Genomic DNA, 26,038 nt, shown 5'->3' with positions numbered 1-26,038 from the left:
TGATATCTCTTTGGTCTCTCTCATGTTGACTCAAAAGACACATGTGTTCCCTTCTTCTCGGTGACCTTCCTTGATTGGGGGATGAAGAACAATTATGCATACATCCATATGATATATACATGACTTATCATACAATATACTGACCCCGAGGAAAGCGAAGTCACCTCATGCTTTGTGTTTGTGTTTATTATCCTTGGGTTTATCTCACACTTGGGGGCTAAATCTTTGTGATAACGTGCTCCTTTTCCTTTCTCATTTCTTATGTGTATCACTACGTTAAAGAAATCACCCCCGTTGAGGCATGTGCGATCGCTTTAACATAGGGGGGCATACACCCTGTCTATCCTTTCAAAGATACTTGAAAATTTCTTGGCAAACTTAGCTTTTTGGTATTTCTTTTGCATGACTCATAGTGAGGGAACCTTACTACTGACAGTCATGGTTCTTCCTCATGATCTTCCCTTTTACTTTGTCAATCGAAGTCCTAAGATCCTTAGTCCACTGGGGGCTTGGTGTATCTTGCCTCCTTAACGTGGTGAAAGTCTTTCAACGTTGTTTCCTTGTACTTTACTGGAAGTATGAGCATACATACTCCCACTAAAGTGGGGGCTAAATGTAGCATCCTAAAATTGTGACACTTGCAATTTCGACTGCATTTCGGTCTTCACGATGGCGACGCAACACGCAACCTGAATGGAGACCCCAAAACTTGCTCACGACACTGAAAACTGCATTTTTCAAGCACCATTGGCCTGAACCTCCTTGCACCCCGCTGTCCCAGAGGTGGGACCAGAGCGCCCAGCGCCCTGGTCCCTTAGGACCAGGGTGCCGCCCTGGTCCTCCAGGACCCTGGTGCCCAGCGCCCTGGTCCTCCAGGACCATGGTGCCCAGCGCCCTGGTCCCTGGGTCCTATTTTGGGCCCGGTTTCCTAAGTGATATCGGGTCTTTTTTATTGCAATTTGGAAATATACTTCCCTGGTTAGCCTAAGGTCGGGAAAATCAGTCTATCAGCCCTAATTGACAAGTATATAAACTACATTTTTCTCTCTCATTTGGCATGAGAAGGACATATGTGAAAAGCGTAGAAACTATACTTAAGCATTCAAGCATTCAAGCAATTGATCATTCCAAGTCTCCATTCAAGGCTAAGTGTTGCATTCAAGTCAAGGATTCAACCATTGAAGAGGAGATCACTTATTACATGCTACAACATACAACATCTAAACCTTTGCACATAAGGATACCAACATCCTTAGAACAAGGTATTAGTACTTGTTTTACATTACAGTCATTTACATTTACAGCACTTGCTCATTTCTTGGTTAATTCCAAAACCGGGGTTTGACCTAAAGGCAAACCCCTAATCCCTAACCCCCCAATCATCTTCTCTTTTCTGTGTGTACGTTGCAGGTACACGGCTGAGATTGAAGATCTGGAATCCTTGTGCAGAGACGAACCGATCCCACTTCGTTTCACGGATTTTTCGGAGGACCGTGGCGCCGGGCACCATCGTCCCGGCAACTTTTTCTCAAATTTGCAGGACAGCGCCGTATCGACATTCTACTGCTAATTCCAGGTCCGCAGCTTCATCCTATAACCCAAACTCAGTTTATAAGCGAATCTTTATGACTTTCTATGCATGCTTAGCTTAATTTCCTTAACAACATTCTTTACAAAAGAGGGTAGCTTTGCTTTCCAAACCCTTGAAATTCATTTAGCATCCAATCTTGCATTGCGTGGGATTGGATCTTATGAGTTTCAACACCTCTTTTGAATGTAAAGTCTCTCCCCTAAGTGAAAACCCATCGAATCCTAGCAAACCTCCCTTCTCTCTCCTCGGAGTTAGAAGAGGGGAGACCAACTAGGGTTCGACCACGATTTTCCACTTTACAATTGGTTTGTGGGACTACCTAATGGATCTATTGTATTGTCTTTTAGGTGCCTGACCTAATTGTTTAGGTCATGGGTTGGTATAAATATGATGTAAGTCTCTTTGTAGATTAGGGCATGATATGGATTATGGGATTATCTATGTGTGAATAAAGTTGTAATCATATGCAAAGGTTTTTGTTTCATCATAGGTGATCAAATTGGGTTTGTGTAAGAGGTTTAAGACCTCTGGTATTGAGCTTAATGGGAACTATAGTCAAGCAAAGGAGATGTTATTCTTGCAGTTCACTCATCTTTCTGGATTGTAGTTTGGATTTCATTGTAGTCAGTGATTCTCCTTTTGTGATAAGCAATGCACTTTAGGATGTTGGCCTTCCTACATGTCCAAGCCCCTCTTATTGTAATCACATGCTTACTACAAAAGTATTATCTGACTGTAGGTAGTCTTCCCAACGTGGTCTTTCTCTTTACCAGGTTTTCCATGTGCAAATAATAGTGTTCTATGTTATGGGTGGTTGGTAATTGTTCTATGATGTTCTATGTTATGGGTCGTCGATAATTGTTCTATGATTTTTGTTTGTGCTTAATGGTTATATTTTCTTTTCTAGTATTTTGTTTATACATTCTATTAAAAGGTTTTACATGCTTAAAGTTTTATAATCAATTTACAATTGATTCACTCACCCTCTTAGTTGCCCATTATCTATCCTAACAATTGGTATCAGATCCTGATCCTCTTTGATGAAGCTTAACCTCTTGAGGAAGATCCTATGGAAACTAATAGTTCAACTTCATCTTTTTTTTTTGAAAAGAAACCCCTAAGCTTGATTTTGAAAAATTATAGGTTTATGGAAGATTCAGATGGAGACTCATTTGAGATGTCTATAATTGGGAAGATGAAATTTTCTTTCGGTTTGCAAATTACTCAAAATGATAAAGGTATTTTCATACATCAAAATAAGTATGCTAGAGAGTTGTTGAATAAATTTTGTATGGAAAATTCCAAACCGATTGGTACTCCTATAGTTATAATAAGAACTTGACAAAGAATGATGTATTAGATCCATAAATCCTACAATGTATAAGTCTATGATTGGAGGTTTGTTATAGCTAACTTAGAATAGACTAGATATAATGAATGTAGTTTTTATTCTATCAAGATATCAGTGTGATCCTAGAGAGAATCATGAGAGTGCACTGAAAAAGATTTTCAGGTATTTACAAGAAACAATTGATTATGGTTTCTGGTATCCTAAAAATGATGAATTTACACTATGTGCATATACATATGTTAACTAGGCCGGAGATGATGACTGAAAGAGAACATCTAGTGAAGCTTTCTTTTTTGGAAAGAAACTTGTTTCATGGATCAACAAGAAATAGTCATCTGTTGGTGAAGTTGAGTATGTTGTTGCTGCTACTAACTGTGCACAAGTTCTATGGATGAAACAAATGATGAAGGACATAAGGGTAGATTGTAATAAACATGTAGTTATTCACTCTGATAACTCTACTACTATTGATATATCAAAGAATCTAGTATTTCATTCTAAGACAAAGCACATTTCTATGAAGTATAATATTCTGAAGGTGAAGGTGGAAGCAAATGAAGTTAGACTGGTTTATGTGAACACTAAAGGGTAGGTTGCACATATATTCACTAAACCTTTTCCTAAGGAATCATTTGAGTACTTTAGAGATAGATTGGGAGTTTATGCCCCTCCAATAGAGAGTTGAGTGATGTTGATTGGCATCAATCCAGTATGCACTTATCAGTGCTATCATTCATTTTGGATTGATGTATTGATGCTACTACTCAGGGGGAGTAGTCAACTGTGAGTTTCAAATGTTTTATGATTTTTCTATGATTTCTATGTCATATTTCTTGCATTGATGTCAAAAGGGGATAGATATATATGTGAAAAACAAAGCTTAACAAGGATATCATTGATAGGGGGAGTTTGGTCTGTTGGTTCAGAACTTCATTGTCATATCATCTTGGAGATTTTCTAGGATGTCTTCCATTGGGGAATTTTTTTTGGCACTTCTTGGCACTTGGACGTTTTTCACATCTAGTGTTGTCATAAATGCCAAAGGGGGAGACGTTGGCTATTTTGGGGAATTGATTATTTGTTGCATTGATGTTTGTCATTGATGTCAACACTGCCTGTTTTGGTGTTGACCAGGTTCCAATAGACTACTTGTTCTTTGAAATTTGATTTGGAGATTTGTCTTTGGTTTGGTTTAGTTGTTGTAATTGGTTTTGATTGGTTATACATGTTCTCCTGATACGTATCACATTAAATTGGTTTGGGATTTGATGATCTAGATGCTATCATATGTTCTAGTAAGCCTTTTGGTTACCGGTAAGGGTTATCGACAATGCTTTGATGAAGATATTTTGATGAAATCGATAAGTGGTGTTTGTGTGGCTTCTAGAAGGTTATCATGATGTTGATGGTTATCATGTTTGTATTCTTGTTGTTTCTGATGTTTCATTTGGCTTATGGTGACCTATTTTGGGTCTGGTGTTATTCTGCTAGGTCATGGACTGATTTATGTAACCTATTGCTTGATGCTCCTGATTCATCATTGGTTGGATATATTAATTGGTTTATGTTATTTCGATCTTAGGCCGACTTGGTTTATCATTGGTTTGTGGTATTACCTAACAGATCTATTGTATTATCTTTTAGGTGGTCAGCCTAATTATTTAAGTCTCGAGTTGGTATAAAGATGATGTAACATCTCTTTATAGATTAGAGAATGATATGGGTTATGCCATTATCTATGTGCGAATAAAGTTGTAATCATATGTAGAGTTTTTTGTCGATCATAGGTGATCGAATTAGGTATGTGTAAGAGGTTTATTACCTTTGGTATTGAGCTTGACTAGAATTGTACTCAGGCATAGGATATGTTATTCTTGTAGTTCACCCATCTTTCCAATTTGTAGTCTGGATTTCTTTATAGTCAGTGAGGCTCCTTTTGTGATGAGAAGTGCACTCTAGGTTGTTAACCTTCCTGCATTTACAGGCCCCTCTTACTATGATCACATACTTACTGCAAAAGTATTATCTAACTGTGGGAAGGCTTCACACCATGGTTTTTCCCTTTACCAGGTTTTCCCCATACAAATCATGGTGTTCTGTGTTATGGATGGTTGGTAATTATTCTGTGATTTATGTTTGTGCTTAATTGTTATATATGTTATTCCGGTATATGGTTTATGCATTCTGATAAAAGGTTTTGTGTGCTTAAAGTTTTAGAATCTTTGGACAACTGATTCACACCCCCCTCTTAGTTGTCCATCAATTATCAAAACATCTTCAATGGATGAATCAAGAAGACACATGAATAAGAGAACTTGATGGATTCTTGAAGACTTGAATGCTTGATGATGATAATGAAGACCTTCCTATTAGGATAACCGATGGACAAGTGAGATGGGGGGGTGAATCAGTTGTTAATAGATTGTATCAATTAATCCACTTTACAACCTTTAACAAGAGCATATAAACATTAAATACCGGAATAGCAGAAATAGATACTGATAAATAATACAACTTAATAATTAAATAGATAATCAACACAAAGAAACCATATCACATAACACCATGATTTGTACGTGGAAAACCTGGTAAAGGGAAAAAGAATATTGGCAAGCCTACCCACAGTCAGATGATACTTTTGTATAAAGTATGTGATACAATGAGGGGCTTGCACATGCAGGAAGGCACACTACCTAGAGCATACTACTCATTACAAAAGAGTCTCACTGACTACAAAGATGTTATAACTACCTCAGGATAATTGGACAACAATCCAAAAGAATGAACTACCAGAGATAGAATCTACCATGCCTGATTACAGTCCTAGTTAAGCTCAATATTAGAGGCCTCTCTCACATAAACTTGATTCGATATTCAATGATCAATCAAAATTCCTTCGCATATTATATTACATTCCATGACCACGACACATGATATACAATGAGATCTTACATCAATTTATACCAACCCTAAGGCCTAAACCAATTAGGTCGGCCACCTAAATGATATTACAATGATATGCCATGTCGGATTTAGACCAAAACAACATTAACAAATCCATAAATCATCCTAGTAACATATAGAGAATATGTTATCATGATACCAGTCCATAACCTAGATAGGTACTGGACCTAATCTAGGTCCACCATGCCAAGGCGATGTCTCCAACCAGTCAAGGCATAATCAAAGATCATCTTCAACATCCTAAATTCCATCTAGAAGCTGCACCAACACCACTCATGCATCCTATCAAACATTCTTAGTAAGAGCTCTATCAATAAAACCTTAAACCCTTACCGGTATAGACTTACTAGAGTGTATGATAGCATCTGATCACCAAGTCAATACCAAATGACCAAAACATATTCTGAGAACATGTAACACACAAAACCAAACATATTCCATTGATCTAAACATGTTAGAAGTGTCCAACAGATAGTATCTTCTATCGGTAACACTAGATCTTCTATTGGTAACCAAAACCTGTCTGCTGGTAACCAAACATAACTAGTGTTGACATGAATGAAAAAACATCAATGCAACACATAATCAATTTGTCCATAATGCCAACACTTCCACTTTCTTATCTTTTCTTATTATTGTAGATTTTTTCTTATGCAAATGAGAGGACTAGATCCCTTTTTATACTAGTCTAGGAGGATAATTTTCATCTCCCCGAAGGTCGACATCAGAGGATTTAAGTCCCCAAGGATAAAATTAGGTCCAAGGATCAGATGGACCCATCTCAGGGCCACCCTAGGAGGGAGGAAAGGGGTACCACACCCCTATCCAAGGGGAACAAGGGCACTACACTCATGTCTTGCCCTATTATGGGGCTTAGACAGGGTCTCAAGGTAATCCAGGGGCCAAAATAGGAGAATATTTGGAATGATGATGCAAAGAGGGGTCTCAATTAAGTAGGGAAATTCAATTGCAAAGTTGAGGGCCTAAAATATGGCAAGAATTGTAAGGGTCACAATTTTATGATGCTACATTTAGCCCCCACTTTAGCATGAGTATGGCTTATGCCAATACTATCGATAAAGTAGAAGAAATAGAGATAAAGATGAGAGATGTAGAGAAATACCACAAGGAGTATAACATATAACTAATCTTGAGGAAAAAATCCCCCAATCTTAGGATCTTAACTCACTCAAACATATACAAGAGCACACAAGACAAAAGGAACAACATAGACAAAAAAAGAAAAAGCACAAAACAACACACAACAAAACAAAACACGAGAGCACAACTCAACTAGCCGAAGAGACCTAGATACTCAAATGTTTCAACAACTAATTGAAACACAAAAATAAATGCCATCACATAAACGAGAAAATATGACATCATCCATATACTAGCAATAGTAAACTATGAGTTCATGAGAGTAAGAAGAGAGAGAACATGAATACACACTTTGGTGATCTATGAGAAGAAAGGAAAAAAAAAGGAACCATGGACATCTCACCCCTAGAATAAGGTGATCCATGGAGAAAAAAGGACATTGAAAAATATCCCCTATATTATTTCTAGGTGATCCATGTAAGGGAGGAGAGTGAGAACACCATTAGTTCCACTCAACCTCATGTGTGTGTGTGTGTGCAAGTGAGGTTCGAAGCACCTCACTAGATTTTAAGCTTGGGTATGTTATAACCTATATAAGATGTATAGTACAAATATCAAGAAAGTGGTGACATATTTCTCTAAGAGGTTGCCCTCTAGTTTTGAGAATGACCCACTATATAAGAGAAAAGTAGAGACATCTCTCTCTAAGAGACTATGCTCTGGTTCTAAGAATGAACCAATGTATAGGGGAAAAGTGATGATATCTTGTTCTAAGAGGTTGTGCTTTCATTTTGAGAATTACCCATAGTATAAGTTTAAAGTGACGACATCTCACTCTAAGAGGTTTCCCTCTGGTTCCAACAATGACTCACTGTATAAGGTATATAATGCATGAGATAAGTATAATACAAAAGGAGCAGTGTTGGTGCCCCCCCTTTAGATGTCAACATATTTTATAATTGATATCTTAAGGAAAGTAGAACAAAGATACCCTCCTTCAAAACCAATAAGTTATCCATCATGAAAAAATGTCATAGATCCAAGAAAGAGAGGGAATACTCTTCAAGAAACAATAAAATAATTGAAAAGAGATATCTTGTTGTAAGTGTAAAGGAGATCCTTGGAGGAGAATAGATCTTTTCTCAAAAGACATCTACCTCCAAGAGGAGTTGTCTTAGACAAATATAACATCTTCTAGAATGAAGCACATAAGAGAACAAGAATTCAATCCTTCCTCCTATTGCTAGGTGAAAGAGATTCTTGATGAAGGATGACTCACATTTATCCCAATGAGGATGGGTGAATTTATTATAGATGTACATTACCAAGTGTGAAAGAGATTGTATTGAAGGAATTACACCCGTTGTATAAGAGATAACCCTTGGGAAAACAACAAAATTCAATACAAGGAATGTCATCAAGTAATAAAACTCATACCTTCCACAACATAGTAAACAGTGGATCCTTAGAGAAAGAGAGAGAGATATCATTTCCCCCCAAGTGTAGGATAATGAGAAGAATTACACAACTTATAGAGAGAGACTACTCACAAGAGACATACCATTTCAAGCAAGGAATACATCCTAATAAAGGAACAAACATGCACTCACATGAAGGATAACTCCATTCAAGAAAGGACATCAAGTTATGAATAACACAATAGAAGAGGTAATTTGCAAAGAGAGAGAAAGGAGGTTCACAAAAGGTTCTATAAGGAGAGATTTTTCATAATAGATGTACTGTTTCAAGGAAGAAAAAGGTCCCACTCATGAAACATACATGTACCTGCATGAAGGAGAACTCCATGCAAGAAAGGACATCAAATTTATGAATAATGTACTATATAAAGATAATAGTGAAACCTTAGAAAGAGGAAAAGGAATATTCTTACCCCCAAGCATAGGGGAAAGAATAATTAGACTATTATATTGCTGACTAAGTGTGATTGCACCTGAAATTGTATTACCATGAATGACAAGGATTTCAGCATTGAAAAAACTGCTTAATCCAGAGAATTGGTATATTTGCTGAAATTTGTCATTGTTGTCTAACACTGACCGTTGGAGTGGTGTATCTTAGTAGAAAAGGTGATGACTTGTAAACAACATGGAAGCAACATAAGAGACAAGTGATCAAGGTTCAATCAACTCAACGGAAGACAAACTAAGCTAACTGGTCTATTACTCAAGAAGATCGATGGTAAGGTTAGATCTTCAAGTTGGTTATTCTGATGATGATAAAGTCACAAAAGGTGACTTAGGCAAGAAGGCTTGAGGTTGTATGCAAACCAAAACCTCATTGGAAAATAGGAGAAGAGACTTGATAGAAGCACTGGAAACTGGCATCAAGAGATGAACCAACAATGAAGAGCGCAATGGTAGAACGGTAGACCGGTTAAGCAGAAGGAAGATAGGTGTTTGCCTAAACTCTCAGAGTGATGATTAGTTATTCAGTTGCGGTGGAAAAAGGTGAGTTGGTGAGCTTGTGTCTATGCCAAACTAAAGGTTGCTGAATTCAACTTCAGTCATCATTTAGTTAGGCCATGATTACTTGCGGATTTTTTGATTCACATTTAAAACACTGAACTTGACCTAGAAGTCACTATTTTGGGGGGATGTGGTGGCACAATTGGTTGAGTAGTTGGTGGAATTGGTGCAAAGTGCACAAAGAAAGTGTGGGAGATTTTGAATTTGAAATCCTCTAAAACCTATAATTTCTTTGATTGAGGAAACACATGAAGGTGATGACAAAAGGTGTATAAAGTATTTTTCAGTTCATTCAAAAATTCTTGATCATAAAATTTTAAAAGAGAAGATCATGTAGAGGCGATCCAAAGTGTAGAGTAGAGTGAGAGGTGTATACACATAAAAATGGCTATGAGCAATTAAATAAATATTTTATATTTATTTAATAATTATTCTTCTATTAAATAGTTAATTTGAAAAGATTAATTTATTTAATTCATTTTCGTGTCTTTCTATTAATTAATATTTTATTAATTAATTCATCTATCCTATTCATCTAATTAATTAAATATCTAATATATAATGATTCCTCTAACCAAGTTAATTAACTATCTAATATTTAATTATCTTCTCCAAACAATTAAATATCCAATATTTAATAGTTATTCTCCTATCCTATAGTCTCAAATATTAAATAATTCTAAATTATTTAATCCCTTATCTAACTCACCCTCCATCTCCACTTCATCTTCCCTTTGCCAACTCATCAAACATGTGGCTAAAGAAATTAATATTTCTTAAATATTAATTCATCATTTATCTTCAACCTCCAAATTTAATGAAAATTGTGTACGTACACATATTTCATAACCATTTACTATATTCTCTCCAACACCCCTACATCTTAGGAAGGACTTGAGTCCACTTGTCCTATCATGCCTAAATTTCCTCCAATCATCCCTAGATTCTCTCAGTCAGCAACCCAGTCAAGGTGAGATGAGTGACACTTGTCTTCTCCTTCCCCCTTTCTCTCAACCTTCACTTTTGCTCATAGCCATCGAAATTTGAAGATCTGATCAGGATCATTGATCTAAGCCACATCATCTAATCCTCTCAAGGTCTATAAAATCAAAAGCTTCAATTAAGAGAGAGTTAGACTTCAAGAGACTTCAAGTGCATTTGCAAGCTAATCATATGCATTTGTGAGTTTCAATCTTGAAGCAAATAGTAAATAGTAATAGCATAATCATTTTAGCATAATCATGTAGTATTGCATATCATAGCATCAGTTAACTACCAGTTATCAGTCCATTCTTCATATGCCATCTTGGAAGCTACTAGTGTATTGTTTGAGAGCACACCATCTACAACTAGGAACAGTGGAGCTAGGACACAATGAGACATAAACCATGAAGGTAATATTAGTATTTTATTTCATACGTACTTAATGTAGTTTTATTGGTTGACTTTGGATTTCCTATAGTATTTTCATTTGTATTTTATGAAACTAACTTATTGCAGGTAACATTCTGAGGATGAAATTCAAGTCGACACATTTTGGCGCCCACCATGGGGCTCATGGACCTCGCATATAACTTTAAAAATATCGCAAAAAGTAAAATTAATGCATTTGTAATGCAGATTCACGCATGTGTGAATTCTGACAGCACTTTTGTTCCACAGGTTAGTGCATTTGCATTCTAGGTTAGCGCATTTGCACCATAGGTTAGCGCATAAGCATCTTAGGATAGCGCTTTTGTCTTAAAGTCTATGCATTTGCATCATAGGTTTGCGCATTTCTATCCTAGGTTAGCATATTTGTCAAAAAAATCATGCTTTTGTATCCACAGAGCAACACTTTTGCAGTCTAGGTTAGCATTTTTGACCTACAGGTTAGTAGTTTTAAGCAAGAAGATAGTGCATATGTTATATTAGTGTTTCTATTTACAAACTAACAAAAATTTCTTGCAGGTTCGAATGTCCAAGAAATCAGATTTTTTAGACTACTAACATGCATGTGCAGGATGGTATTTAAGGCAAATTTAATGCATTTCATCATCTAGTTAATTAAAGCCTTATTTTGGGAAGTAACATATCATATCTTGTTCATTTAGTTTAACTAAAAGGTTGAATTGACAACATGCAACTTGCATTTTTAGTAACTTCTCTAAAATAGTTGCACATAGACTTTTATTTAAAAAAAAAAAACAAAGAGGCTAAAATAAACACCATGCTTGATGGAGAAACATCTCCAAGTAGGAATTAGCCAACAATTGCTTTGAAAAGGATTAAAAAGAACACTTATATTCTATGTCTCGAAAGTGGTAGGTATATGCTCTCCCCTTAATTGGGTGACCAAAAAGCCAAACCCACTCTTTTATGCTTTCTTTACTTTCAAGCAATTAAATCCTTTAGAGGGCCTGCCTTCTCAAGCTGCCTTGAGGGGCCCAGTGAGAGGGGAATGACCTAAAGTGGAAACGGGCTAATACTGAGTCCTTCCAATCTACTATAAATAAATCATGTTTGTGACGAAAGTTCCAAACAACATGTGCTGATAAGTTCATACCAACACTATGTTTCCCCATAAACCCTATGGAGCGTAACCTCTATAGGCTACGAACCTTCTATATTTACAGAGAAAAAAGTGTCACATGTATGGCCACATGATCGGAAGCCTTTACTAAAAACCACTTGTACTAGTTGCCAAAATCCTTCTAGTTGTTGGCGTAGGAGGTTGGACCTCTGAAGCGGCTCACATACATACGGTTCCCAGTAGAGATATAAAGTTTTCCATGGGGAGTTTTCATGGAAACTGGTGCTTGGCTGCCCCAAAGAAGTGAGTGCCGAGGGTGGAGCCAGTGGGGTCAAGCATCTAAACATCTGCTTTGAATAGTGTAGCCTCGAGGGAAACCCCACGTGAGATTTAACAACTATTGTCTCAGCCTGACATAGGATTTGTATTTGCTTGTGCATTTTATTTATTAAACAGTGCATCTTCTATGTCTATAACATGTTCCAAATGGTCAAAAATTGAAGAAAATTATCATCTACAAGTGGGCAAAAATCCAACAAATTTCTGAAAAAGTTTGATCAAAAGAATAATACAAAAGCTTCCCAATACTTGAAATACCAGATCAAAACTAGAGTGTCAAAACATCAGTATCAAAATAATTCTCAAAGTAGGTTTATCTCTAAACCATCATGTATTTTTCAAACTAGCTCAACAAACTAGGGCACTAATCCCACTGGTTATTCCCAAGAAGTTCCATAAACATCAAATTAAACAAGCTATTGATTTAAACATCTTAAGTGCAAAAAAAATCAACATCCATTGTCAAGTCTCTCATCAGGATAATCAAGTCCTCTATCATGAAGCTTGATCAATCTATACTAGGTTCATTATCTTGGATATATCTTTCCTATTTTGAACCTAGGTTATATCAAAAATTAAAATTGCACCAACATTGGAATCAAACAAACTTGTAAATTGTCAAATGCTTATATGACTTTTAAGTATCACCTTAAGAAAAGAAAATCCATTTATAAAGCTACTCAGAAAAGGATAAGATTCTTGTATATCAATCACAAGATCTTATTAAAACATAGGACATTCCTACACTGTTTTCGTCACTACTTAGATGGTTGCGGTATAGAATTTGACAGTGAAATTTTGCAAAGATGTTCTTTTCAACAAAGAGGCACTTTATCCCAATGAACAAACAATAGTCGTAAAATCAACAAGGCATATCTTCCTAAACCAATAATCACCTATTGGCATTGCCCTTTGGAAATTTCAATAACTTTGAAATAATCACATGCCAGGTTGGACTAGAGCCCAACATAGGATATATTGTTTACCAGCACTTGGAACGACATGAAAAACACTTGGTTATGTCAAAGACATCGTTTGGATACTTTGTCTTGGAGATTTGTGCATTGGTATATTTGTGTTTGTAGATTTGTTTTTACCAGCAAATAGGTCCAAGATAAACACTGGTAGGCTTAACTATTCTAGATCAGCACAACACATTATGGAGATGATTTATTATTGTTGCAAATGCATTGAGATGACATCATGCATCAGATATTGATATTGATTTGTTTGTAATTATTTTATTGTTAAATCTTTTGTAAAGCTGACCTATACATCTTGGTCCTAGGCTTTGGTATATATGTAATATCTTATTTGTAAGATCGATAAGCAATTGGGAAAAAGATTTGTAATAAGGTATATGCAAAAATAAGCAGAGCTATACACACAGACATCATTTGAAGGTTAAAGGAGGATTTTGTGAAGGCAATCAAAACTACACTAGTACTGAATCCAGCATATGAAGATGCTATTTTGAGCAGTACATCATTATTGGATTTAACCATCCAATTGTAGTCAGTGTGACTCCCATTTGTGTTTGAGCAGTGAGCTCTAGGTGTTTGGCCTTTCTCCATGTGTAGACCCCCTATTGTATGCGCATATTATTTGTAGTAGTATCATCTGATTGTGGGTAAGGTTTCCCACCATGGTTTTTCCCCTTATAGGGTTTCCACGTACAAATATTGGTTTTATGTGTTGTGGATGTTATTGTCTTTCTATTTCATGCATTAATCTTTACTGGTACTGCAATTAACTGATAAACTATCTACTGGAATTAAGTGTGGTTTATTGGTATTAATCATTAAGTTTGGATAAGTTGTTTTTGGTTTGAATTTATTTGACAACTGATTCTCCTCCCCCCACCTCAGTTGTCTCTAGGACCTAACAATTGGTATCAGATCCTAGTCCTCTTTCTACAGAAGTTTAACAGCTTGAGGAGATCCAATGTCTTCTAACTACTTCAGGAAGGACAATCCTAAACTTGATGGAACCAACTATGGAATATGAAAGATCGGGATGGAGACACATCTGAATTTCATTAGAAAGGATATCTGGGAAGTTACAAAGAATGGCTTAACTACTCCTACTCCCAGTTAGCCTAATCCACCAACCTTAGGAAAAGATGAAGAAAATGATTGCAAAGCAAGAGTCACACTTTTGAGCACATTATCAGATCAGAAAATAATGGGATTATTAGATAGATCTAATGCTAAAGATATTTGGGACCATTTGGAAACATTGAATGAAGGAGATTCAATAGTCAAAATTGCAAAACTTGAGAGCTTCCGAGTCAGGTATTAAAACCTGAAAATGGAAGAAGATGAAAAGATTTCTACTTTTATGGAAAGAGTTAATGAAATTGTTTTGGGTATTAATTGTTGTGGGGGAACCTTAAGTGAATGTGAAATTGTTTCAAAAGTTTTAAGAGGATTGCCACCAAAATAAAAATGAAAGTTACTCCTATAAATGAGTTAAGAATAATGCCTAATACATCGGTAACTAGAGATACATTGATTGCAAAACTTTCAGCTTTTGAAATTGAGGAATTTGGTCTTGTTGCTACTATAAAGACAAATTTAGCTTTTATGGCATCAACATCATTTGCATCATCATCATTTGACAAGTCTGATTGGAAAGCCTTTTATTCAAGAGAACTTGAAGAAATTGAAGCACTATTTACAAGGAAAATGCCTAAAGGTCCAGTTGGAAGTAAGAATGAAGGTAAAGAACCCTTTGAATGTTTTAATTGTAATAAGATTGGTCATATGGCTTCATGATGCCCTGATAGACATGCAAGATTGAAAGAAGAAGCTAGAAGAACATACAAGCCTAACCCTGAATATCAGAGATACAGATTTAAGAAGAATAAAGACAAGGCATGTTATCTTGCTGATGAAGGAGTCACTGATGATTCTAATGAGGATCCGACATACAATGGATGGGTCTTTGTTGCTATAACAGAAGATCAATTGACACCTATTGTTCAACTGGTGGAGCAGGCCCTGGAAGATAAAATTGAAGTTAAGGATGAATGGATCATTGATTCAGGATGTTCACATCATATGACTAGTGATAAAAGTAAATTCTTGACTTTTCAGGATTACAATGGAGGTCTAGTGAAATTTGGAGATGATAAAGTTTGTTTGATCAAAGGTAAAGTTGAAAAAGGATTTCAATTACAATTCAAGAATGGGAAATGCAAAATTATGAACAAAACTAGTTTGGAAATTGCAATCGGTAATCAAACTAAAGGTAATATCTTTCATTTGAATAAAAATGAAAAGACATGCTTGATTGCGCATATTAATGAAAGTTGGCTATGGCATAAGAGACTCTATCATGTAAATTTTGATTGCATTGTGAATATTAGTACAACTAAAGGAGTTAGAGACTTACCTAGAATTGTTAAGCCTCACAATCTGGTATGTAAGGAATGTCAATTTGGAAAACAAGTTAGAGCATCTTTTAAAAGTATTCCAGAAAATTCCAATAGTGCTCTTGACTTAATTCATACTGACTTATGTGGTCTAGCTAGAACAAAAAGCTTACAAGGTGATAGATATTTCATGCAAATCCTTGATGACTATTCTAGAATGTGTTTTGTTACTTTTCTCAGAGAAAAATCAGAAGCACTTGGGAAATTCAAACTATTCAAGGTGATGGTAGAAAATGAAACCGGCAAGAAAATCAAATGTCTGAAATCAGATCAAGGAGGACAATTTACATCTAAGGAGTTTAATACATTCTGTGAAGTAAATGGAATCAAAAGATAGTTATCAGCACCCCAGACACCCCAGCAGAATGGAGTTGTAGAAAGGAAAAACATAACTATCTTGGATGCAACTAGAAGTATGTTATTAGAAGCAAATCTACCACATGTATATTGGAGAGAGGTAGTAAGAACAACCATCTACACATTCAACAAAGTTCACATCAAAGGTGAAACTGGTAAGACCCCTCATGAGCTATGGTTTGGAATTACTCCTACTCTTAAATATTTAAGAATGTTTGGAAGTAAATGCTATATTAGAAGAGATGAGTATATTATTTGATCCTAGAAGTGATGAAGGAATATTTCTTGGTTATTCATCTAAGAGAAAGGCATATAGATGTTTTAACAAAAGATTGTAGAAAATTGTTGAGTACAAATGTGAAAATTGATGAACAATTTGGAGGAACTTCAAGGTATATAGACTCTGAACCGACAATAGAGATACTTACAAATGAACCTACACCGATACAAAATGAAGATCTAGTTACATTGGTATCATCTGAAAACTCCACTGAAACTGAAGAACAATAGTAAAAAGAGACACCTCGGTATGTAAGATTGAACCATTCTGAAGATCAAATAATTGGGAACAAGTATCAAGGAGTTATGACAAGAGGAAGACAAGCAAATGAAGAGGTATGTCTTATTTCTCAAATTGAACTAGTATCAATTAATGAGGCATGTGAAGATAAACACTGGATTAAAGCTATGGAAGAAGAATTAAAACAAACTAAGAAGAACAACACATGGACATTAGTTCCCTGGCCTAAAGACAAAAATATAATTGGAACAAAATGGGTATTCAGAAACAAACTCAATGATGATGGTAAGGTAATCAGAAATAAAGAAAGACTAGTGTGTAAATGATATTCACAGAAAGAAGGAATTGATTACAATGAAACCTTTGCACTGGTGGCTAGAATTGAGGCAGTTAGATTATTCTTGGCTTTTGTAGCACACGAGAACTACAAAGTATATCAAATGGATATTAAATGTGCATTTCCAAATGGAGATCTTGAAGAAGAAGTTTATATTGAGCAACCTTATGGATTTTCTTTGACAGATAACAAAGATATGGTTTGCAGGTTAAGGAAAGCTTTGTATGGGTTGAAGCAAGCTCCAAGAGCTTGGTATGCTAGATTGGATAAATATCTTTTGAAGATTGGTTTTTCTAAAGGTAATGCTGACAGAACTAATAGAGAAATATTTTACTCCAACTTTGATTAGGAGAGCTACTTCTTAGGGGGAGTAGTCGGTATACTGAATAAGTTGTTATTTTGTATTTGAACCTGGTTTTTGTATTGCTTTGGCATTTGATGTCAAATGGGGGAGAGATTGATATGGAAAAACACATGTTACTCCTAGGGGTAGAGAATTTATCCCTTGGGGAGAGATTGTTATTTTGGGAGAAATTGATTACTCTTTGTATGTGGATTTTGATTTCTGGTTATGATCTCTTTTGGGAGATTTTTGGTTTTTGGTATTTGGCATTTCTATTTTGGCACTTTGATGGTTTTTCCATCCTATGTTGCCATGAATGCCAAAGGGGGAGATTGTTGGTATTTTGGATATGTTGATATGGTTTTGTCATTGATGTCAACACTTATCAACTTTGGTTAGCCTACTGGCACTTGGAGAATTGATAATGTTCACCGGCAAGCAAGTGACCTATGCTCAATCACCAATATCTTATTCACTGACAGGATATATTGTTCACTGATGCTTGGAATGACATGGAAAAAACTTGGTTATGTTGAAGACATCATTTGGAAACTTTTTCTTAGAGATTTTTTCATTGGTATATTCATGTTTACTTATTTGTTGTTACCAACAAATAGGTCTAGGATATACATCGGCAAGCTTATCTATTCCTGATCAGCATGACACGTTATGGAGATTATTTATTATTGTTGTAAATGCATTGAGCCGACATCATGCATCAGATATTGATATTGATTTTTTTGTAATTGTTTTATGGTTATATCTTTTGTAAAGCTGACCTATACATTTTGGTCCTAGGATTTGGTATATATATAAGATCTTATTTGTAAGATCGATAAGAAATTGGGAAAAAGATTCGTAATAAGGTATATGTGAAAATAAGCAGAGCTATACACATAGACATCATTTGAAGGTTAAAGGAGGATTTTGTGAAGGCAATCAGAACTACACCAGTATTGAATCTAGCATATGAAGATACTATTTTTAATAGTACATCATTAATTGTAGTTAGTGTGACTCCCATTTGTGTTTGAGAAGTGAGCTCTCGACGCTTGGCCTTTTTGTATGTACGGACCCCCTATTGTATACACATACTATCTGTAGTAGTATCATCTGATTGTGGGTAAGGTTTCCCATTGTGGTTTTTCCCCTTATAGGGTTTCCATGTACAAATATTGGTGTTATGTGTTGTGGATGTTATTGTCTTTCTGTTCCATGCATTAATCTTTATCAGTACTGCAATTAACTGATAAATTGTCTAGTGGCATTAAGTTTTGTTACTTGTATTAAGCATTAAGTTTGCATAAGTTGTTTTTGGTTTGAATTTATTTGACACCTGATTCACTCTTTCCCCTCTCAGTTGTCTTCGAGACCTAACAGTTTCTCAATTGGCCAATAAATGCCTTCCATTTACCCATCTTCTACATAAAAATGTTCGATTCAAATGGGATCTAAAATGTGAAGAAGCTTTTTTGCAAATAAAAGAATATCTTATGAGTCCTCTAGTATTGATATCACCAACCAAAGGGAAACCCTTATTTCTCTATATCTTAGGAACAAATGTATCATTAGGTGCTCTCCTAGCTCAACATGATGATGAAGGAAAAGAAAGAGCAGTTTAATATATAAGTAGAAGGCTTATTGGCTATAAATTAAATTATTCCTCAATTGAAAAGATATGTCTAGCAGTTGTATCTACAACTTAGAAGCTATGACATTATATGTTGATTCATTCTGTGAAACTAATAACAAACATAGATCCTCTCAAATATTTGTTGAGTAAGTCAACGTTGCAGGGACAATAGCCAAACGGGTTATGATACTGAGTGAGTTTGATATAGAGTATGTTGACTGGAAATCTATCAAGGGACAAGTTATCACCGAACAATTGGCTGATGCACCTTTACAAAATAACATGCCATTGCACATCAAATTTACTGATGCAGATACCTTGATAGTATGTACAAACTTTTGGGAATTGTACTTTGATGGTTCTTATACACAATATGGTTTAGGTGAAGGAATCTTTTTTATCATACCTCAAGGACACACAATTCCAAAATCATATAGACTACAGTTTCCATGAACTAATAATACTACAAAGTATGAAGCATTTGCTATTGGGCTTAAAATGGTTATTGAATGGAACATCAAAGAATTACATGTCTATGGTGATTCACAACTTATCATCAATCAAGTAAATGATGAATATCCAACAAAGGATGATAATCTTATGCCATACAAATAGCTAGTAGAGAAATTTAAAGAACACTTTAAAGAAATCACATTCACCCATATTCCAAGAAAAAAGAATAAAGCAGCAGATGCAATGGCTACAATAGCAGCAGATGCAATGGCTACAATAGCATCTCTCTTGCAAAATAAGGAGAATCAACAATATTATGAATTTCTTGTGGAAGATATCTTAACCCCTACCATTCAATCCCAGTATACCTATCAAATTTGCTATATTTCAGGAACTAGTCAATACTTATATGGTCAAACTTATCAATATTTAAAAGATCATATCCTTCCTCTTGAATTATCTCGTAATCAGAGAAGAAATTTTATCCATCAATCCTCTCGCTATACTATTATTGCTGATATTTTATATAGGCATGGTCTAGATGGTACTTTGTTAAGATGTCTTGAAAAAGATGAAACTGAGAGAGTTCTTAATGACATTCATACAGATATTTGTAGGACACACTCAAGTGGTTTAACATTGGCTAAGAAACTTCTTCACATGGGTTACTTTTGGCCTACTATGGAAAAAGATTCATTCACATATGCTAGAAAATGTAAAGAATGTCAAATCCATGGAAATCTCATTCATGCACCAGTACAAGAGTTATATCCTATGACAGGATCATGGCCATTTTCACAATGGGGCCTTGATTTGCTAGGAAAGATCAATCCCTCATCTTCTAATGGACATAAGTTTATTCTGATTGCTACTAAATATTTTACTAAGTGGATTGAAGCATACCCTTTAACAATAGTGATAGAAAAACAAATATCATCATTCATTTTGAATTATATAATCTGTCACTATGGAGTTCCTATGACCATTATCACTGATAATGGAAGACCATTCAAAAATCAAGATGTGAAAGACCTATGTGAATAGTTTCATATCCAACATAGGTTCTCTACTCCATATTATACATAAGGTAATGGTCAAGCTAAGGCATCAAATAAAACTATCTTGAAAATCTTGAAGAAAACAGTCAATGAATCTAGAAAAGATTGGCACATTTAGCTAAATCCTACTCTTTGGGCATACAGAACTAGCATACGCACTCCAATGGGGGAAACTCCATATTGTTTGGTCTATGGATCAGAAGCCATATTACCTATAGAAGTAGAGATACCTTCTCTATGACTATCCTTGCAAGGTCTTATACCAGAAGAAGAACAACGAGTCTCTCGACTCCAAGAATTAGAACTGATTCAAGAACGTCGCCAAAATGCAACAGAACATTCGAAAGTATACCAACAAAGAATGGCAAGAAGCTATAACCACAATTTCAAGCCGCATATTTTCTAGATTGGAGATATAGTTCTAAGGGAAAATCCAAGAAATCAGCAAGACCAGGAAAAGGGGAAAATTTGAACCAAATTGGCTAGGACCTTTTGTCATAGTAGCAACATATGGATTAGGAGCATACAAGTTATCTACCCCTTAAGGTGATTGGTTTGATGAACCTATCAGTTCTATCCATCTCAAGAAATTCTATGCCTGAGATATAAAGTCCTGAAAAATTAAACAAAAAACATATAAAGTCCTGAAAAAATCAATAAAAACAAAATAAAATCCAAAAAAAAAATGCAATATATTTAGATACTGAAAACCAGGTAAACAAGCACTATCTAAGAAGTAAGTTCCTCCATCTATGAGATTACTCTGTAGACCTATCTACTCCATCATACCACATCTATCACTTCCATTTATCTTAGCTTATCCATTCCATCCTTCGCATCCATTACTCTAAACCATCTGCAGAAGTATGCAGCTTACCAATAGTTATAAATCTTTGACATACTTGTTGTAGTCACTGTCTTAGATTTTATCAAAATCAATCATATCTGCATTTCTATCCTGCAATGGTTTGGACCTTGATCAATTCATATATTCATAATAAATTTTTGTTTCCATTGGGGGCAAAATCCTAATTCCTTTTGCTAAGGTGATCTCTTAAATCTTTGAAAAATCCCAAAACATTCAGAAAACTTAGAAAAACCAAAAACACCTAGGATTTTGAAACAGATAACGAGCAACAAAGCAACAAAAAATAAGGCATTTCATAACAACTGAATCGTGAAACTTAGGAAATGAAGAATCAATCAGCAAGTAATACGGGATTATTAAAGATCATTCATCATGATGATTATATCAGTTAATGATCATAAGAACATGTGAATGAAATGCAAGATTCATTGTTTATATCTTGATTTTATTGCTAATCATGTACTCTATGCAACTCAAGGATGTCCATGACAAGAGAAGCTATGATGAGGCATGATTATTTTCTTTGATTGTTGTCTATGGTTTATCTCTTACTATGGTATGTACTTGTCTTAGGATATGATCAGCAAAAGATCAAGGAGGATGTTCCAAGGCATGCATGAAAGGAGATAATCCTTGTCTATTCTACAAGCAATACTCAGGTCAACTTGATCCATTATATCAAGTTGCTTGTATTAACTTGCTATATCAAATTCCATGTACGGAATACTCAAGTCATCTTAAATATTTATGTCAAGTTGCTTATATTTTCTTACAACATTTTAAAGCTCAATGATGAAATCAAACCACTGTTACAAACATAGCATATGAAGAATGGTAGTAAAATTTTTAGTTAGCTCATTATTCATCTACATTATAAGCATTCATTTTGTCAGTTGTATTATAAGCATATCATTTCATTAAAAGGTCAATGGTCATAAATAAAGATTGAGTATACTTGGACAAACAAAAACAATTTGCATTTAATCATTATAGCTACATTCATTTTAGAATCATTTTAATCATTATCCATTTCATTTAGTTGCATTTTATCATTGCATAGTTTGCATTCAAATTAAGTGCATTTCATTCATCATGTAGTGTGTCATTATTGGTATTTTGCATTATCATTAAAAGTTCATTAATGATCATTTAGTTGCACCTTTACACTTAGATTCACGAAGATTACATATAAAATCAACAACATTTAATATAGATCATTTGTATTTACATAATCATAAGCATTAAAGCAATCATTAATTTGCATTTCCATATAGATCATTGCATTTGCATCATTTACATATCATTTAAGTTAGTAATCATTTTCATTTGCATCCAAGAATCATCAAAATTGGAAATCAACAAAAGCATTTACCATTGCATCATCACATAAAGTAACATGCATAAATATCACCATCCATATAATCAAAGCATATAATCACTACATTAATATAATCAAAGCATCTAATCATTGCATCCATATAAACAAGGCATATAGATTATCATCAAATAGAACATGCCTAATAAATATCATCATCATATAGAGTCCATGTTTGCATATAGATCATCATAAAAACAATAGAAGTCCAAGTATACAATGATATCAAATAGACAATACAAATGCTCCAAATCAAGTCATGACTGTCCTGTACCACTACCACCTAATTTTGTCTGTCTTTGTGGCTATGGGCAAGAAGATCCTCCAGATGCCTGTCTCCCATGCTCACCACTCCTCTGAGGAGGTCTCGTGACCCCACCACTACTAGTATCCATCAACACGGTGGTATGCTAACTACCTGCTCTTTGGCTCTCTACAACTACCTTCTCATATCGTCATGGCTAGTGGGAAGTCTCCTTCCCAGCTTGAACTAGTGCTCTAACAGTGTCAGCAGAGAGAGTACCTGATCCAACCTACTAAATGTGATCAAGAAGGCCCTGAGTATCCTGCTGTCTCCTAACAGCTCTATCTCTCTCAGCCATAAGAGTCTGCACCTATGCTCAAAGTTGATCAATCTGTGCTCTAAGACTATCACTAATCTCTTGCTCTGGTAAATCCTATTGTGGTGCATGAATCCCAATCCTCTCCTCACCACCAACCTATCCAACTACTGGAATCTCCCTCCGAGTAACTCTCCTAACCCATCGTCTAATGAGGAGAACATGATCCTTAGGATCCTCATCATCTCCACCATGAGCTGCAATAACCCTAGGGTCTGACTGAATCTATCCAAAAGCAATGCCTCTCCCACAACCCCCATCTAGTCTAGTCACCCTACCTCATCCTATCAATGGCAACCCTCTTGGTGATCTCATACCTGCCCTGCCAAGATCCCTCCCAATCCGTCCAATATCCCTCCCACCCATAGGATGTTCTCTCATAATCCTGCCAATTGGTCCAAATGGTCCTCCATGGACTCTCAATTGACCTCCTCTTCGTCTAGGACTCCTACCACCACCATTTCCATGTCCACCCTCATCTCCACCTCCCCCAACCTCTTGAGTAGCTCTAAGCTCGCATCTCCATCTATATCTCCTAAAAAATGGATCATCTGAATCATCATCCTCATCTCCTGAGCTGGGAGGAGGATCTACTAGATCAATAATGAGAGGAAATGGATGAGCTAATATGTACTGAGCATACTCTGCAGTAACCCTAATATCAATAATGTGCAATCTCATATCATAATCCACTCTCGGAGTAGCAAGAAACTCTGCACGAGCAATCTTAAATGACAAAGAAGGTCCCCAATCTCACCTATCTCTGTAACACTAAGCATATATCATCACACCATTAGGCATAGGCTGAATGATACCAAACTATCTCAGAATGCGACTAATCCACTATCGCTCAATAATGTAAGGAGTCTGAATAATGAGATATCTACTCTACATGATAAAGGGTAAGGTTCGTGCATCATCCATCCATGGCTCATAATTAGCATATGGTCTCCAAGTAATGCTATCCAATGAATCAAGCACCCAACAACAATACTCCATCTTACCATCCAACTTTTGCTGAGTAAGGATACTTGCATTAAAATACACATATGGTTGTCTCTCTCCATGTACTCTGTGATGGATAGGCCAAGTAATAGAAATTTGCTCCCAACACTAGATCTGCAATAAAGTGGATCCTGTAGACAAACTCACACTCTCATCATACACTACCTAATGAAGATCATGATATAAATGAGCCAACATACACCCCAAGCATATTGAGTACAATGTTGCATCATACTCTAGAGAATCTCACCCCATCCAACAGAAAAACTACTTGATCACCTATCACGACAAATAAATCCTCCAATCAAGCCAACAAGAATCATAGGAAGTGTCTCGTAATACATCACCATATCCTGCCAATGGATATCTCCTCTAGCAATGCTATCATCAACAAAAAAAACTATGCAAGCCTCTATCCTAACACAATCCTAAAAATCATACTGCACTAACTCGCTAGTCACTGGGATGTGCAGAATCCTATAGACATCCTTGAGCATCACACTAATCTCACTAGTGGGCAAGTGGAAAGTGTTATGCTCACTGTGCCATCTCTTGGCTAATGCTGTCAACAATCCTCTATTATGTGTAATCTCAGGCATATACAAAATATGATGTAGACCACAAGCATCTATATGTCTAATCTCAGCCTATGTCAGCTCTGGCACTAAATGTTGTATTGTCGGTAATTTCTTCTGACACTGGAGAACGTCAAGTTTCTCCTATTTATCAAGAGAATTCAATCAATCATCAACTATCAATCTATCAAATCAAACTGAAGCAATCTATGTTATCTATCTATCAAATCAAACTAAAGCAATCCATGCTATTTATCTATCACATCAAATTGAAGCAATTTACAGTATCAAATCATTTTAAAACCTATCAATCATGGTTTTCTATCAATCACTGAGATCAATCAAAACTTTGATAAGCTATTGCATCATAAACTAAATTGGTTTCTTCGAATCAAGCAATCAATCAACATAATCAATAAAGCAATCAATCAACACAATCAATCAAGAAATCAATCAATCAAAAAATCAATCAATCAATCAATCAATCAATCAATCAATCAATCACTCAAGCAATCAATCAATCAATCACTCAATCAAGCAATCAATCTATCAATCAATAAATCAATCAATGAATCACGCAATCACTCAATCAAGTTCTTATTTAATCATCAATGCATATTACACACGTTAAATATAATCATCAAAGTATTTTAGCCTTTGCCCTTATCAAAAAACATCAATTTTGAGCATCTGTGCTATCCTATTGAGCATATGCGCTAAATCTAAATGCAAATGCACTAAACTAATGTATTTGCGCTATCTTTTTGAGAAAATGCGCTAACTCTAAAAGCATATGCGCAAAACCAAGAAAAAACACTAATTTGAGCTACAAAAGTGCTAACAAATGAAACATTTACGCTATCCTATGCATATGCACTAACATCCTTAACATATGCACTAACAAAAAGATCATTTGTGCTAATCTATACAAATGCGCTAGCATAAATGCTGAAAATCTCAAAAAAAAAGTTCAAAAATTCAAAAACATGCCTAAAAACATGAAAAGTCAAACGAAAAGTTGAAAACAAAGCTCAGGATAAGATACATACCGGATACCCATACTCGGTAGGTCACTGATATTTTCTTCACAAGCTGACAAGGATAACAATGAAAT

The sequence above is a fragment of the Cryptomeria japonica genome, chromosome 9 (assembly GCF_030272615.1).
Source record: "Cryptomeria japonica chromosome 9, Sugi_1.0, whole genome shotgun sequence".
NCBI lineage: Eukaryota > Viridiplantae > Streptophyta > Pinopsida > Cupressales > Cupressaceae > Cryptomeria > Cryptomeria japonica.
Note: the sequence above shows the minus strand (reverse complement) of the source record.